The sequence below is a fragment of the Emydura macquarii genome, unplaced genomic scaffold (assembly GCF_026122565.2).
Source record: "Emydura macquarii macquarii isolate MOO-44397 ecotype Brisbane River unplaced genomic scaffold, CSIRO-AGI_Emac_v2 contig_1229, whole genome shotgun sequence".
Classification (NCBI taxonomy): domain Eukaryota; kingdom Metazoa; phylum Chordata; order Testudines; family Chelidae; genus Emydura; species Emydura macquarii.
Genome location: NW_027131366.1, coordinates 763,709 through 780,862, shown reverse-complemented (window position 1 = coordinate 780,862; position 17,154 = coordinate 763,709). Strand labels below are relative to the sequence as shown.

At 41.5% G+C, this 17,154-nt stretch overlaps 1 protein-coding gene across 4 annotated transcripts in view; it reads right to left on the bottom strand.

Moving 5' to 3' along the window:
- Nucleotides 1-15,176, bottom strand: part of BTBD7 (BTB domain containing 7) — a 113,140-nt gene extending 97,964 nt beyond the window's left edge. For 3 of the 4 annotated variants that reach the window (XM_067547042.1, XM_067547046.1, XM_067547047.1), the window contains exon 1: nt 15,058-15,176. The gene's annotated coding sequence lies outside the window, so the exon portion shown is untranslated. Of the gene's footprint in view, nt 1-15,032 lie in introns of all 4 variants that reach the window. The other variant, XM_067547043.1, reaches the window with a different exon arrangement.
- Between the last annotated feature and the right edge of the window lie 1,978 nt (nt 15,177-17,154).

The following is a 17,154-nucleotide window of genomic DNA, read 5'->3' as shown; positions in this document are numbered from 1 at the left end:
TCAGCATCTGCATCTTAAAATGAATTATAGATTTGTTATTCTATCCATGGTTTAGATTTCGTATAAAGTACAATATTAAGGTGTGGGAAATTCCGGTACTAGAAAAATTAATCCATCAAGTCAGTTTTATTAGCAAGAAGAAAAAAAAGATAACTTAGAAATCTGGTGAACTTTTTGGAGTTTGCTGGAAGAGATAATTGCCCGCCACAAAACCTGATCGTTTGAGAACTCTGCTTACTACAGGAGGGAGAAACCCCTTCAAAAATAATCAAAATTAAACTTAATATTAAGGTATTAAAATAAGGACAAGTGGAGGAAAAAAGAAATAAGCTTAATATTGCTTAGAGTTTTGATAGCACATCTAATAAACAAGTTATGCATCTAAATGTAAGACAGAAGTCTGGACCTAAACATGAGATAATGAAAGACCAACTGGCAGGACAGAAGAAGACGAAGAGTAGAAAAGCATCATTCACAATGTGTGATCAATTTAAAGCTGAAGAAAGTGATTAAAAGCAACTTTAGAGACTTCCTTTGGCCAATTTATAACTGTGTATGTGTGTGTACACTAAGTTTCTCGCTAGGTTGCAAAACAAGTTTTACAAGATTTTGTTATAAAGGAATATATATTAATAAAAACATTAAGAAGAAATACTAGTAAGAGAAAACTGTACAAAAATGTAAACTTTAGACAGACTGAGCTTGACTCAATCTAACAACTATAGCAAGGGACAAGTAATAAGCAAGCCAGGACCCAGTCATCTTGACCTTTTGGCTGAGGAAAGTGAGGTCAAGATCAAAGAGACATTTAAAACGTGTTAGGTTTTGGGAGAGAAATATTTCCAGAAGTGAACATTAGAAAATACAAAGAATAATAGTCAACATTTTCCCTCCTGGCAGTACACCCAATCACATTGCATTGTTGAGATTCTTTATGTATTAATGAGTTGTGACACATCTTTATATTCTGCAACCAATTTTGATACTAAAGGGCTGGGATTGAGGCAGGATAAAAAAGAAGGACTTGGACCTCTGAAACCAAAAAGGAGTTTGCATCTAACAGGCTGAGCAGAGATGGTCAGAAATGATAAAAGCAGAATTGGCTCTTCCTTTATGACAACTAATCTAAGATATACCTATCTACTTATACTCTTGCTATATATAAAGACTAGCTACAGCAGTTGGTTTTTAGACCATCTAAATCTTAGATTGGCTTGAGATAAAGTCATGTGGTACATCCCTCAAGGAAAACCAACTTCTGACCTCTAGTGAACAGCAGTCTGGGAGAACAGAATACCAAGCAAGCACTCTGTTGAGGCAACCTCTGAAATAGTACCATTCAAATACTGGCTGCAATCACTCGAGAGAGAGAGAGAAAAAAAACTGTCAGTCTTGATACAGAAAAAAAGTAATCATTAAATATTTCTGTTCTGCATTTGGAAAGCAGCAAGATGAATTCATATCATACAGTGATAAATGATAATGATACCTCCTATTCTATCAATAACCATGGAGAATGTTAAACAGCAGCTATTAATGTTTTCTTAAAATCTGCAGAACCAGATAACTTTCATGCAGGAGTATTAAAAGAATTGATCCAGGAGCTCTCTGAATAATTGATGTCTGTTTTTAATCTTGGAATACAGTGAAGTTCCAAAGGATTAGGGAAAAAAAGCTACTGATATGCCAGTATTTAAAAAGGGTAAACAGGATACAGGTTTTAATTGTTTTTTGATTATGGGATTGCAAGTTTCGTTGATAAAGATAACTGTGTTGACATAACATTCTAGATTTCTGTAAGTAATTTAACTTAGTCACACATGACATTCCAATTAAAACATTAGCACCATCTCAAAAACCAATGTAGACCATATCAAATGGATTAAAAACTGGCTGATGCGATTTCAAGAAGTAATCCTTAATAGGGGAATCACTACACAGCAGGGCTGGTTCTTCTGGGGTCCAGAGGGGATCTGTCTTTGGCCCAAAACTATTCAAACTTTATAAATGAAGAAAAAACTACTGGTAAAATTTGCAGACAATAAACTGTTGAGTGAAACAATGGAGTCAGTTATACAAACTGACCTGGATCATATGGTAAAGTGAGCTCATTTGAACATCGGTTTTAATAATGCCAAATGCTAAGTCATGCACATCTAGGAAAAAAGCATGTAGGTCTGTGACAGAGTGGAGTATGTGCAGAGACCCCCTGTGGGAGGCCTCACAGCCCTACCTCACACCACCCCAGAACAGAGCAGAGAAATCCTCCAGGCAGCCTAGAGTGGCTGCAAGGGAAGCAGCCAATCAGTGACCAGATGGGCCATATAAAAAGGAGCAGCAGAAGCAGAGTGGCTGGTGCTGGCTGCCTGGAGCTGCAAGAGGGAAGACCAGGTTCCTGGATGGCTGGAAGAATAGCAGGACCAGCTCAGTGCCAGCAGAACTGAGTCCAGGGAAGGTTGCTGAAGACCAGGGAGCGAAGAAGGAGCTCCTGGCTGGCTGTGGGGACTGACCAAGGACTGAGCCCAGAACCTATCCAGACCATGTGAAGGTACCATGATGGGTCCTGCTGGACTGGTCAAAGGCTGAGCCCAAGGAGGGCTGCCGTAAAGGACACACAAACTGAGGGTATCCCAATGGGTCCTGTTGAACATTTATGGAAAGCAGCATCTCCAAGGAGGAAGCTTTGGCGGGAGGTAAAGATAGTATACCCCAGACAGGGTTTTGTTTATTCCATCTACAGACCGTGTGTCACTCAGCTGGAGGGATGAGTCACTGAAGACCCGTCAAAAGAAACAATCGAACAGGGGCACTCGCGAGAGGTGGGTGCTGACCCTGTTACAAGGTCACACTTACAAAATGGGGGACTATATCCTGGAATGCAATGACACTGAAAAGGACTTTCAGCCTCTTTCTGTATTCAAAAAGAAAGACAGAGCCTCTATCCCTGTAGGTTCAAGTTAACTGAGAATATTTTCTATTGGTAAGGCTCCTCAGGACCTAATGTACATCAGTTTTGATATAGATGAACCTCACCGGTGTGAATGCTGTCCTTTTCAAAAATACTTGTCCATGTAACTGATTTGGGTTGACCCGGGGTGTTGGCCCTGGGAGGAGACCATACTGCTTTCGCTATGAGGCAAAGAGTCTATAGCCCTGGCCCTTGGTCAAGGCGGAGCAGGCAAAACAAGCAGTCTATATGCCCCAGGTCCTCAGGCCAGGCAGGGCAGGCAAAATAGAGCAACCAGCTACAGCCTACTGAGGCTTAACAGGCCGAGGGGCAGTCTCACCAGCATTGGGGTGGCCAGGGAGAGGGGGACGCAGGCCCACCCGACTCCACTGCATCCCAACCCAGGGCCCGAACAGTGGCTGGATCAGCGGGGCTCCAGCCAAAATGCACTGACTATTGCCTGGGCTTCAACACAGCTGGCCCACGATCAGCAATCCCTTGGGCTACTTCCTCCCCTGGGCCCGTGTACCTGTGGCCCAGGTCGCCATCCACTTCCTCAGGGTAGATTGCAAGGGGCAGCCCCAGCAGGCCCTTAGGGTCACTAGCATCCGGCAGTTCCTCTAAGTCATTCAGGGCAGGCAGCTCTGGGAAGTTGCTGGGGGCAGGCCACTCTTCCCAGTCACATGCAGCAGGCCGCTCTTCCCAGTCACGGAGGCCCGGTAACTCTGGCAGGCCCTCTACGCCACAGAAGGTGGGTAGCTCTGGTGGCCCTTTAACGGGGTCAGGGTTGGGCTCAAGTCCCAGGCCTGGGGGAAGAGACCTCCTCCTCCTCCTCCAGCAACTTCCCCCTGACTGAGCTACAGGGCCTGGCTTTTATACTTCCTCTCTCGCCTCTGCACTTCCGGTTTGCCAGTGGGGGTGGTACCTGAGCCTGCCCACCAGGTGGCGTGCATCAGCCCCGCAGTGTCCGCCTCAGAAGGCCACACTGCTTTGCTACATCCACAAAAATACAAAAGCTAATAGGTGAAAACCTAGGAAAAGTCCCAGCCTACTAATTACAACTGAAATATTCTGATCAAAATAACTGTGACCCAAGAACTTCTTAATGCCAATTGTAAGGGGGTGCAGAGGGGTTACAGAAATCTCACAAGTCTGCTGTGTACATTCCAGTTCAAAGAATGTTATGTGAGGTCTCCCATGAAAGTTTGTGTCACACTGGTCATCAATATTGTGAAATATGTACATGTACTATGCAAGGAGTTATGTATCTGTAAGGCAAAAGTAGGTCACCAAAAGGTGACACACCTTAAACTGGCTCCTCCGAACAGGAAGTAAGAACTGGATCTGCCAGGATGTAAAATTGAGCATTTTAAGCTAACAATGGTTTCCCATTTACAAACAAAGACAAATGTTTATGACATCAACTAGAAATGAACAGGAAAAAATAAGCCACCAGGAATGGGGGGAGAGGGCGCCTGTCTAGGAATAAAGACAATGAACTCTGGGGGTATTTCTAGAAAGCAAAGATGACATCTTGGCACCCTGTACCTAGGGGGAAAAAAATGGACAATGCATTTGCATTGATGAAAGCAGGGTCTCAGCCAATCTTGGTTGAAAACGCTGCAGAGGACTTTGAGTGACAAACTTCTTTAGACAGGAGGTTAGCCAGTTAAGTTTAGTCTTCAGAAAGCATGTTATGATTTTGTTTTACATGTAACCATTTGTTTCCAATATCCTTACTTACTATCTCCTGAATCTCCAGTATTTGATAATAAAGTAGATTCTTCTTAGTAATAATACTGATATTAGCAACTTCCAGTTAATGGCAACCTATTGCTGGGAACCAATACAAACCTATTAACATCAATGTTAATGGAATTCAGATATTAGCAAGGGCACGCCACTTATTAAAAACATTTTTGGAAGAAAGGCACCACCTGCAGACAGGCTGCAGCCAGGAAAGAAAGTGCTGGGACATATTTTCTCTGGCTGTAGCCCTGAAAACACACCTGCAGTCAGTGCTCAGCCTGCTCCAGCCCTCCTTCTGGGGCTGCAACCTGGCAAACCTGCATGACACAGGCAGCACACAGGAGGTAAGGGGCTATGGGAAGAGCAGTAGCAGGGGGAAGAGTTGCAGGGGGTACCTCCCTGTGCTCTCTAGGCTGTGCCCTGCTGGGGGACGACATGCAGGAAAAGGAAGTGCTGGGATATGCTGAGCCATGACCCCCAGAGAGCACAGAGAGGTACAGGTGTGCAGCTCCGTGGGCTCCCCATCTCTTAGAAAGCCCCAGCATCTGTGTCGCAGTTCCACTACCTTCGCCACAGGCAGGTTTGCAGGGCTGCAGCCGGGGAAGTCACCTTCCAAAGCTCTCTTCCCTGGCTGCAGCCTCACAAATCGCCCTTCTGCTTATTAGCAACTGATGGATAATAGCAACCTTTTGCTGGCAACTGAGGATTGCTAATAAGCAGAATCTACAGTAACTTATTGTTTTCACTATAATTATATCTCAGTGCTGTGGTGTTAAGCAAAGTGTAGAACTTGAGTTGAATCTCAAAAGCTGTTGTATACTTTTTCTTAGGAATAGCAGACCTGGTAACTCAATTTTCTAATTACAAACCATTACACGCAAAATGGGACTGTATCCTGGAAAGTGGGATTTGTAAGCATTTCTATGCTTAATCAAGGCTACTATCTGACTGAGTAAATTACACTGTAACCTGGGCAGTACTGGTGGTAAAATTCTTCTCTAGCCATTGATTCCAGAAAACAGCAGTATTCAGTTACTAGACCCACAGACTTACAAAAGTCCAATATTGCTTTTGTTGGAGTAAGTATAATTTTAATTAGAATACACGCAGATAGAATGAGGTATATTTTTGTCAAAACATTTCTAGCCTCACTACTGAGAACATCTAAAGCAATTCTGACACATTGCATGGTTTTGCAGTTCATTGTTTGTGATGCTCCCTGGGATACCCAGGGTTGTGTGGCCCGGCCCCTCGCCACCACCTGCTCTTAGAATGAAGCAGCATTGTCTGTGCCTATTGTGGAACAGCTCCCAGAATCCACCAGCCTCTGGCGACAGAAGAACTACCTTCCAGGTCCTCACAGGCCTTGCTCTGTGTGTATAGATATGATAGGCATACACCAACCCCGAAGTCCTCTGAGCGTTTATTCCCTGAAATGCCTAGCCCCTTATCTCCTGGACACTAATAAAGAAGATCTTTCAGTATTTCCATTACAAATCCTTTTTTTCCTGGAGATGTTTAATAAATGACTAAATACTGAAGAGATTTTAATGGTTGAGTCAAAGATAGGAGCTACCTTCTGATCCAAATCAGACAGTTTAGAAACAACAACAAAAAAGAATATGCTAAGCATTTAATTTTCTTTAGATTCAGACATAATAGATGGCTGAATTAACAGCATATGCACTTTTTTGGAGAAATCACATCCCCATAGCACCAACTATAATAGATTTCATTGTGAGAACACAGGTGATTGATACATCTGAAAGTTAGGTCATAAGGCAGTATTGGTCATGTTCTTCTATACAGTGTATGTGATAGTTGTTAGCAAATACTGAGCTTTCACCCAGTACAAAATATTCTGTGTCAACTACACTACATTTACAGTTTGGAAACAAAGCATTGCAAAATGCATGGTTTTGCTTTATTGTTAAAAATGTTAAAAATACCAAATGATCCATGTCTTCATGGCTCCAAAATATGCATTGGGTCAATATTTAGTATTAAATATTTCCATTTATGCTGCAATGTTTGAACTATGTAACAACAGCATAATGAATCTCAAAACTTATAGAGGAACACCACATTAGACTGTAATGGAGGAATCTGAATGGAAAGTGGAAGTAGTTTTTTCTTTACTTGGTAGGATTCTAGTAATATTTTTGAAGAAAGCACCCAACCAAACAAAAATTTCAGAAATATAGCTAATTTACTCAGCTATTCCTGTGTACTATAGGACATACCTGTATCAGTTCATCCCCCACATAAGACATCTGCAACACAGATGCCTGTAATGGGGTAAAACAAAGTGTCAACTTTAATGAATTTCCGTGTTTTGTTTGTTTAAGTTAAGATCTTTCATGAAGAATGAGTTAAAGGAGAAGGTATGATTAGAGAAGTAAAATGGAGAAAGAAAGGGTTGCACAGGCCATGATAAACTCTGAAGTCTTATAGCATTCTGTTGTTTTGAATGGTCCACTTAACAGGAGGGAGGTGGAGAGGAAAAAGAAAAAAGGTGAGTTATAATGCTGGGGGCATAAGGAAAAGAGTAAAAAACTCAAACTTTTCCCTTCATTACAATTACTTTAAAAGATAAACTTGAACAACCTATGTATCATGGAAAAAGGTGTCACAGTATCTTGCTACAATTAAGATCAGCAATCCAGTAACTCAGAAAAATTCTCCGTAAGAAATCTGTATATTCCTTAACGAATTTAAGACACCCTGGAAGGAATGCGAATATCACAAGTTACTTAAGTTAACATAGGTATTCTTTTCAGAAAGAAAAGACTGCTACTTATTACCAAATACAAATAAGAACAATCCTTCCCCAAAGAACTAGCTAAACCAACTAGCTTAACTAAGCTGATAAAAGCTATTTTTAAACCAAGAGTGTCTCCACACAGAGGTCTGCATAAATTTAAAAAAGTTAAAGATGCATCCCTTTAACTAAGGGTAAGTTTGTGTGTAGACAAGGCCTCATAAGCCTAAGTGTTTGTAGGACTGGGCCGTGACACACAGGGAGGATAAGACCCACTTGGAAGAAAAATAAACTAAAGTTAACACCATCTCAAATCTCCACCAACACCAACACCACAAGTCTTTTCTATTATATAACACTGAGACAGATGTCAGTGAAATGCTATGTTCACATGTATACCTTGTGGAAGTCTTTACAAGGAATATAAGTGAAAGGGGTATGGGTCTGGCAAGTGTTACCAAAGCATAAGAGATTAAGATGGGGATTGGAGAAGGAAACAGCATTGAGGGGGGCATCATCAGTGGAGTGAACAAAGACAAAATGAGATCCAAGATGTATGCCAGGATGAAGTTGTGTTGAGCCATAAAGGCAATGAGAAGAATTTGATTTAAGATTTTAATATTAGTGCATTTTAGGAAGTTTCTTATTTTTCTAGCTTTTTAGAAGTGTTTTTCCTCAATTTATCAGAATGACTCACTCATGGCAATAGCTTTACTTTTGCCTTTTTAATTTTGCTTCTTTACACAGTCATCAAAGCATCAAAGATGTAACTCTCATCTTGTACCACACTGTATAAAGAAATCCTGCTCTTTAGGTACATTCCTAAGATAACTGCCAGATATTATTTATGTCAGTACACAAGGCAACACACTTCCCAGGATTATTATAGGCAGGTTTGTATTAGTATTTAAACAAAATCCAGATTAAAATCCTACCAGTGGACTATTAGTTACATACAAGGGAAGCAGTTTCGTCTGATCTCAGTATCTGACTCCAGATCAAAAAATGACATTGGTTGGCCCTAAATTTTCAGATCCATTAACTGTGTGACACTTCTCATGATATGCAACTGTTTGATCAAGTGACATTCATTTACTAGCAAGCCTCTACTTGCTGAAACTGAAACATCAGCACTAATAGTAGAAGTTTAACACAGATCTGTCAATCAGTTCTGAAGTAGCAGAATTTTATTAGGTCTTGAAAAAACAAAGCTGAAAAGTTAGTGAAGGATTTTCTATATTCATTACTAGTTACAAATATGACAAATATTTCCCTTTGGATGATCATCTTAAGTCTTTGGTGTTTAGAAGTTAGTAGACAAATATACTCTTGAGTATGGTAAAAAGAGTAACAGCTGCAAATTAGCACACTGAAATAACTCCATCTCAAATAGGATATAGTAGAAATAGAGGGAGTTCAGAGATGGGCCATGAGAATGATCAGGGGCATGGAAAAATTCTCACAAGGAGGAAGGAAAAAGATGAACTTTGTTTACTTGAAAGAGACAAGAGTTTACAAAATTACAAATGGTAAAGGTACATCATGCGCTTCTATTCATCTCCTAATTCAAGGAAAAGGGGACATTCGATGAAACTGAGAAGTGGCTAATTCAAACTCCGTAAAATTTTTCATACAATATACACAATCAGACTGTTGTACTCAATGCCCTGAGATATCATTGAGGCCTAGAAGGATTCAAAAGAGGATTAGATATTTATATAGAGAATATAATTCAGTTATAATAGTAAATATATATTTAAAAAAAAACTCTGGGAGGTATGTAAACCCTCAAGCTTCAGATCATAAATTAATCTCTAATTTTTAGGGATTAGGAATAAAATTCCCCTCGAGGCAGTTTATCCCACAATTACCTACTGCAGGTTTCTCTCTCTGCAGCAGCTGGTACTAGCCACTGTTGGAGAAAGGATACTGACTACACTGGTCACTGATCTGATCCAGTATGGCTATTCCTATGTTCTATTAAGGAAATGATTTAAACCCACAAATGCAAGAAAAGGACAGAAGCTCAACAAAAAAAAAAATCCACCTGTAAATCACCCAGTTCTACTTAATTATTGAATTACATATTTTTAAAATATATATACACGTATCTAAAGAGTCTTTCACTGTTTGATGGACTTCTGTAATACTCAGCACAATGATCAACTTAAAACAGTTTCCTATTTAACTCAGTGTCTTAATGTTCTGTGCTCTAGTCAAGAGAACAAAGAACTGCAAGCACAGAACTTCTTGGGTCCTAGTCCCAGATGACAGTATTTGACCTCCTGGTTTTAGTCTAGCTAGGGCTGTGGGGTAAAAAGTAGCACTGTACCAAAAATTAGAAGCTGCCGCTAAAGTAAGATTTCAGATACAAGTTAGAAAGTAAGTTTTACTTAAACCTGCTTGGTGTTCTTTTCCTTTTTCCAAAAGATTAAAATAAAACTACACAGGTTGTGTGGTGGCAATCTCAATCCAGTTCCCAGCAGTCAATAGCACTCAAAACCACCATAACAATCTGTATTCTTTTTGGTAGGTCAGGTCTACGCTATAAATTTACATCAGTATAACTACGTTGTTCAGGAGTGTGAAAAATCCACACCACTGAGCTACGCATTTATACCAACATAACCCCTGACATAGAACTTTCTATCAGTAGAAGGACTTCGCCCATCAACACAGCTACCATCCCTCATGAAGGTGGATTAACTATGCCAATTGGAGAAGCTCTCCTGTTCCCATAGCAGCGTCTTCACTAAAGTGTTACAGCAGCACAGATGCAGCTTTTTAAGTGTAGACCTGCACATAGTCTTACACAGGGCAAAGACTGAATGGGCATAAAAATCCAATTACTCTCTCATCCCTGAAAGTAGTCCTGTCAGGTCACAGTAGAGGTATATTGGTATATTAACATGGTAAATACTCTGCAATGCTACAACAATTTCCATCTAAGGATTTGTGAAAAGCAAGGTTGTGAAAATGAGAAGCAGAGTGATTAAGTAACTCACCCAATGTCACAGAGTTAGTGTCAGACCCAGATCTGAACACAGGTTTCCTAAATTCAAGTTGGGTACTCTAACCACAAAATTAAGCTTGCTGATTACTTTTCTGAATCTGTTTTGTGGAGTGTATACCAGTCTCAATAGCTGTTTAGCAACCAGGGAAATCAATTATTTTAAAAAAAAAATTGACTTTTAAAAATTTAAAATCAGATTTTTTTTTAAAATCATCAATAAAATACTAAATTTCTCTCTCGTTTAAATAATAACAATTATAATTAAATTTCATCACAAACATGCTAAACCTACACTTGCAGTCTCATAAAAATGAAAAACTGTGAACAAAAATTCAACTGTCACGTGTGCAGTTTTGCCACATACAATGCTGCAAACATGGCAAAGATGAGAAGATACTTAGAAGAAGAAATGGAAGGATGCTCCTTAATAATATATGGCTGCAGTGCACATTTAATGCATTTTATGTCTTCTCCAGGAATAAAAGAAAATGTTGAAGTTGCAAAACACTTCTATAACAATCATTTTGCTTCAGTTCCACTGAAGAGAGCAGGAGGATCCAAACTAATTCTCCCTCAAGATGTTCGATGGAATTCTATGGTTGATTATTTTGAACCATTTATTAAGAACTGGCCTAGTCTCATAAAACTTTGCGAAGAAAACTATGATAAAATAGATGGGAGTATCTCATCCAAAGTATCCAACGTTGGATTAAAGAGGAATGTAGAGGATATGCTCAGTATACTGAAGCTCATAGCTATAGCCTTAAACAAACTTCAGAGAAATTGTTGCTTGCATTGCTGATGCTGTCGAAATCTGGAAGGCACTTCAAGAGACATTGAAGAAAGAAATAGCTCACCAGAAAGTCAAACTGCAGGCAAGAAAGAAGCGAATGAATCAAGCACTAACTCCAACTCATTTTCTTGCAAACATTCTCAACCCCAGATATAAAGGTAGTTACCTAACTTCTGAAGAAGATGATGCTGTTATGGCATGGGCATCTCAAAATCACTCCTCAGTTATGACAATCAATAAATTTCAGGGCTGGAGCGGAACCATTTCAACAGTACACGTACACTGATGATGTTTTGCACAAAGTCACTCCCCTGAATTGGTGGAAATCATTAGCCAGGCACCTTGAAACAGAGTTCCTTCAGTTGCTAAGCCAACTTTTCACAGCTGTAGCTTCCTCTGCAGGCACAGAGAGAATATTTTCTTCGTTTGGTATTATTCACTCAATGAATAAAAATGACAGTGGGAGTGGAACAGATGAGAGCTAGTTGTAGAAGTTTTAAGGACAGCGTACATTTAGCATTGTGATAACTTGTCTGTTAGAGTTAATAACATTTGAAAATTAAAAAAAAAAGTTTAAGGATAGCCATCAGCTGGCAACTCAGGAGACTGCTGCAATTGCAAATGTGAAACATTTATGTAGCATTTATATTTTATTAAACTAAATCTTAAGTGCTATTGTGTTTGTGTGTGTGATTTAGTTCTTACCATTCCTAATGTACTGCTGCTGCATCTGCAGCTTGACACAGGTAATGAGCATTATGTACTATTTCCTAAATTAATAAAAATCAAGTTATCTAAAAAATTACACAAAGTATACCCTCCTAGATGTTGTAAAATGCTGTACTGAGTTGTAAATTAACATGTTTTACTGATCAGATTTGCACCATTGTTTAAGAAATATGTGAAGAAGTATCAGTGGGAAACTTGATTTAAATCAATGATTTTCTCTTGGTGATTTAAATCATGATTTAAATCGCCTTGATTTAAATCAATCCACCCTGTTGGCAACCTTCACAAATAAGTTTACACAAACATTTTTAGAAGTATGAAAGCTTAAATTCTACTTATGTTTTTGTAGCAGTTGTAAACAACAGTTTGCCCAATAAGAGTCAGATCCTTAACTAATGGCAATAACAAGTATGATGTATTTTTAAAAGGTTGTCTTGTTTTATCCACTGGTATGAATCTGGTATCACATATGCAGCAGTTTCTTATCTCAGATGAAGGTTAACTTTAGTCAGTCTGCTCTCAAGCTCTGGTAGTCCTGCCAAAATTAACTCAAAGAAATTAAGAGACTGCTTATTCTACAATTGCATCAGAATACATAATGTCTATTATACACAAAATTTCAAGCCATCTCCTAAACAGGTTCAAAAGCTGAGAAAACAGTACAGTGACATGTCTGTGCATGTATTCTAAGATGGCTTATAAAATAATTCAAGTCTTTCATATATGCATCTCTGCAAGTCAACCAATGCCAGGAATACATGATTACAACACAAACCATCTATGACTCAGCAGGGGAATCTGGACATATTAATGTGAATGAGATTCCTTGTAAGTACAACCATAAAAAAATTAAGTCAAAGTGTAATGAAGAAAAAGTAGTTCAAGGTTTCCAAATTTAACCATGTTTCTAGTCTGACCAAATATATACAAATTGGAGGATAATGTCAACCCAATCTGAATGCTGCTAAGTGTCCTGAAGCAGATTAATACTACTTTTAGTAAGACTGTCAAAATATAAAGAAACGAAGTGGGTGAGATAATATCTTTTATTGGACCAACTTCTGCTGTTGAGACAGGCTTTTGAGTCACATAGAACTCTTCTTTGGGTCTCTCACCCCAACAGACATTTATCTATAATCTAATCTATATAATTATATTATATATAATATAATAAATATATTATCTCACCCACCTTGTCTCACTACTACAACTACAACGCATACATCATACCATAAAGAACTTAGTATTAGGAATAGGAACAAACACTGATTGTACAATCTGAACAGGACTTTCTAAATGTCGTCCTTACCCACATGAAGACCCCATGCAAGTCAATATTTGAACTGAATTGCCAATTACAGCCTATCACAACAACCTTTCAAGTCTTAGATAGTATAAACTTGATTCTCTAGGCCAGTGGTTAGTATGTGTAAGTACAGGAAACAGTCACACACTGCTACCCATACAGAGTGGTGTTTGCTGTTGAAGTAATAAGTTCTCAATTGGTTCAATGCATTTCAGTATATCAATTACGATTCTGATTATAGGAAAATTATTCTCTGAAGGTACATATTTCCCAAGAGCATTCCTTTGACTATATTACACTCCTTTCAGATACTCTGCCAAGAGAAACCATTCCTACCTTTTAAGGTTCAGATAATGCAATTCACTGAGTTTATTTATGTTCAGAAAAACAAGAGAATATATCCTCACTAATAATGAAAGTACCATCTACTCAGCCAGACAGTTATGCTGCATTGTACTTCTAACTGGGAAATAAACATTTGTACTCTGGTTTCATAAACAAGAGCTTCAAAGCAGGAAAACATAAATAAGTGGATTTAAGTAAAAGGAATTTCCCCCTCCTTATGTAATAAAAGTATAACACTTGCCCACTGAAAGTGGTGTTAATGTTTGTAAAGTTCTATGAGATGTACTCTTCCGTGCTATCTTTCAGTCAAAGAATTCAAAGCTTTACTCTTTTGTGTAAGACAAAGTTATCACTGACCTTCCCATGTCCAAAATGGGTGTAAGAGGAAACAGAAGTACAAAGTGTTATTATTTACACTCCAGAGGTGTTCAGTGATGCTGTGATTTATCATATTATGTAGCATTAGTTTGGCTACCAAAAAGAAAAAGAAACAAAGCTAAACGATGCTGTAGTGCATTCTCTGGACCAAATCCAGATCTGGTTTAAATGGGTGCAAATCCTATGAAGGCGATATGTCTTATTACCTTCTGAGTTATCTGCTGGGAATAACACTTTGCATTTCTGTGCACCTTTCACCCACAAATCTTAAATTGCGTGAAAGAAACATGAAGTCTGACACTGCCTTCTACGAGTTGTGTGGGACTTGTCATACCCTTCCATGACAGAGGGAAAGTTAACTGCATAAGGGAACACATGAAAACCCCATCGCATCAGCGGTGGGAATGTTCCAGAGGCCCAAGCATGCACATTATCTGGTAAGTACTCCAAGTTCCTTTAAGAGGGACAATGAGATATCCATGCAGAAAATAGTCAGAGGGATGCTGCAACCCACAAGGGAGAAGGTGCAAAGTCCTGTGGAGTGGAGAGGGGGCCCAGCCCCACCTGGTGTGAAGAAAGAGACACCCTGCAGACAAGCATGGGGGAGAAGAACTCAGCCCAGCAAAGCTACAACTCAATACGGGGCAGAAGGGGAAGCTGCCTGTGGTGGGTGTGAGGGGAGCACAGGGGAAACCTGGCAGGTGAGAGTGAAGGGGCCATAGGCGAGCACTGGAACAGGTGAGTACTGGTGGTATAGCTGGAGGATGATAGCCCTCCTCCCACCCCCACCGCTCTGGAGAGGGTGGGTGCTTTAGCCCAGCAGCAGTGGGGCAGGTGGGCTGGAGCTCAGCTCTTGGACAAGTACAGAAGCCCCGTAGGGGAGAGGGGCCATGGCCCAGCCCCGGGGGCCTGTGGGGTGGGAGCGGGGAGCAGTAGTCCAGCTACGAGCGCGGGGGCTGGAGAGGGGCCGTGGGGGCGCCCCACACGCGCAGGGGCGCTGTTTACACTCACCGCACTGCCCCGCGTGGCGCCTCACCTCCGGCAGCTGCGGCCCGCGGCCTCCATTCGCTGCCCGGCCCGGCCAGTTCAGCGGCTCCTCCTGACTCCCCTTCTCGGTCCTGCAGCCGCCGCCGCCGCCGCCATTTTGATCCCGACCCGAGCCCAGACTGGGGGAGGGGGGAGGAGAGTGGCTCAGGGAGCCTGCGCGGCGGCGGCGGCTGGGCCACGTGGTCCGCCCGGGGGGTGGGGGGGAAGCGGCCGACCAAGCGTCTCCAGCGGCCGACGGCCGCTCCACCTGCCGGCGGGTTGCGGCCCTGTGGGAGCCGGGCCGGGGCGAGCACGGACGGGCGGGCGGGCGGGCACGGCCCGGAGGCGGATGAGGGAGGGAGAACCGCGGGGAGGGCGGCGACACGGAGCGACTGGAGACGGGGCGCGATGGGGGCAGCGCTTAGCTGGGGGGACGTGCCCGCCCCGGCCGCGCCGCGAGGACAGTCACAGCACCCGGCTCTCCGGCGCGCGCGCCCCGCCAGCTGGGGTGTTCTGCTGCGGCTGCAGGCGCCAAGGGAGGCGCACGAGCCCTGCCCTTTAGAAGGGGCGCTTCTGGCCCTCCTGTTTGCAGAGAAAAGCTTGAAGCCCTGAGGGGCAGGTCCTCAGCAGGCTCCGGGATGCGACTGAAACCACCCCCAACTTCAGTCTTGTCTAAAACGCTCGTGATTTTTAAGTCAATCGGACGATGTGGGGGCCCCTGATTCGTGCATGGGCTGGCAATCGTGCAGGGTGCAGCGTGCCATCTCCATGCCAAGTGGTGCGGCCCATGAAGACAACAGGTGCAAACATGTCATGAGCCCGGTGCCCCATTGGCATCTCACAATCTTCCCTTCATTGCTTTTCGTGGTTTTTCCCCTCCCACTGCCTCTGCGTGTAAATTATGATTACTTTTTGCATGCCAAACTGGGGCACGTTACAGCATTGCCCTTCTTGTAGCCGTTTTCTGACCCGTTTGAACAAGAACATGTAATTTACACCATGGTTTATAGTACTGATGTCCTGAGACTACAGTGGGAGTGGCAACTGTTTACAACAAGGATTAATTTAACTCCTTTTTTGTTTAAACTACCTATGGGCTGGTTCAAGCAAAATTCTGATTGCAATCAGATTCCAATTTTATTGGGGTTACTCTGGATTTATGCTGGTATATTCTAGATCAGAATCTGACCCTTCTAATCCCTTCCCTACTTCTCTTGAGAGACAAGGTGTGTGAGGTAATATCTTTTACTGGACCAACTTCTTTTATAGCAGCCAATAGTATACTAGCTGCACATTAAAGGAGAGACAGGTCAGAGCAGGTCTAGATGATATAGTAATAAAAATGTGAGAGGCCCTTTTATGCTGGAAATCCCACTATGGCTAGCTCCACTGCTACTGCAACAGAGTTATTTTCAGGAAAAGCTCTCTGTAGATAGATGCAATCAGAAAGGATCAAATCATATTAAATCGCTATGGCCAAAAGTTCTCTTTTCTCTAGCTCCACAGAAGCCACAAAAACATGCCCAAAGAGTTACGATGGGGGGTGAACAACTTCAGCAAACCTGATTGTCAGCTGTCCACAGCAGATCCCAACACATGTAAGGAACAAGCTTCTTTCTGGCTGAGAAGATAACCTGCGTCTGGGAAGGTTTTTCAGGATGCATGGAACTGGATTTTATACACAGACCAAAGACCAGATCAACTCCCTTTCTCCAGCTTAGCATGTTCATTGTACAGCTAGTATTGGGTACATTGAAAGAGGTAAGGCCCGACACATGTGAATTAGGCACATCTTTGGTTGTTGGTGAAAGAAATCTATGATCAGTTAAGTTTTCTTCTGACTGAGCTTTCTAACATTTAATTTATGGAAGAAATCCTTCCTCCCACCTTGAATGATACTGTAGTTCAACCAACCTTGCAATAAAATTTCTTGGGTGCAACAGAGCTAGCTAACAACCATGGGACATAACATTTCCCATTACTGAGCAAACTTACTGAGAAGCTAGGGAAAAGTCAGCTTCAAAATGCAATTTTCCACAGCCAATATCCCGGACAAACTCTTCACAAACTAGTTTCAGACTAGAATATGGAACAGAAACACAAGTGG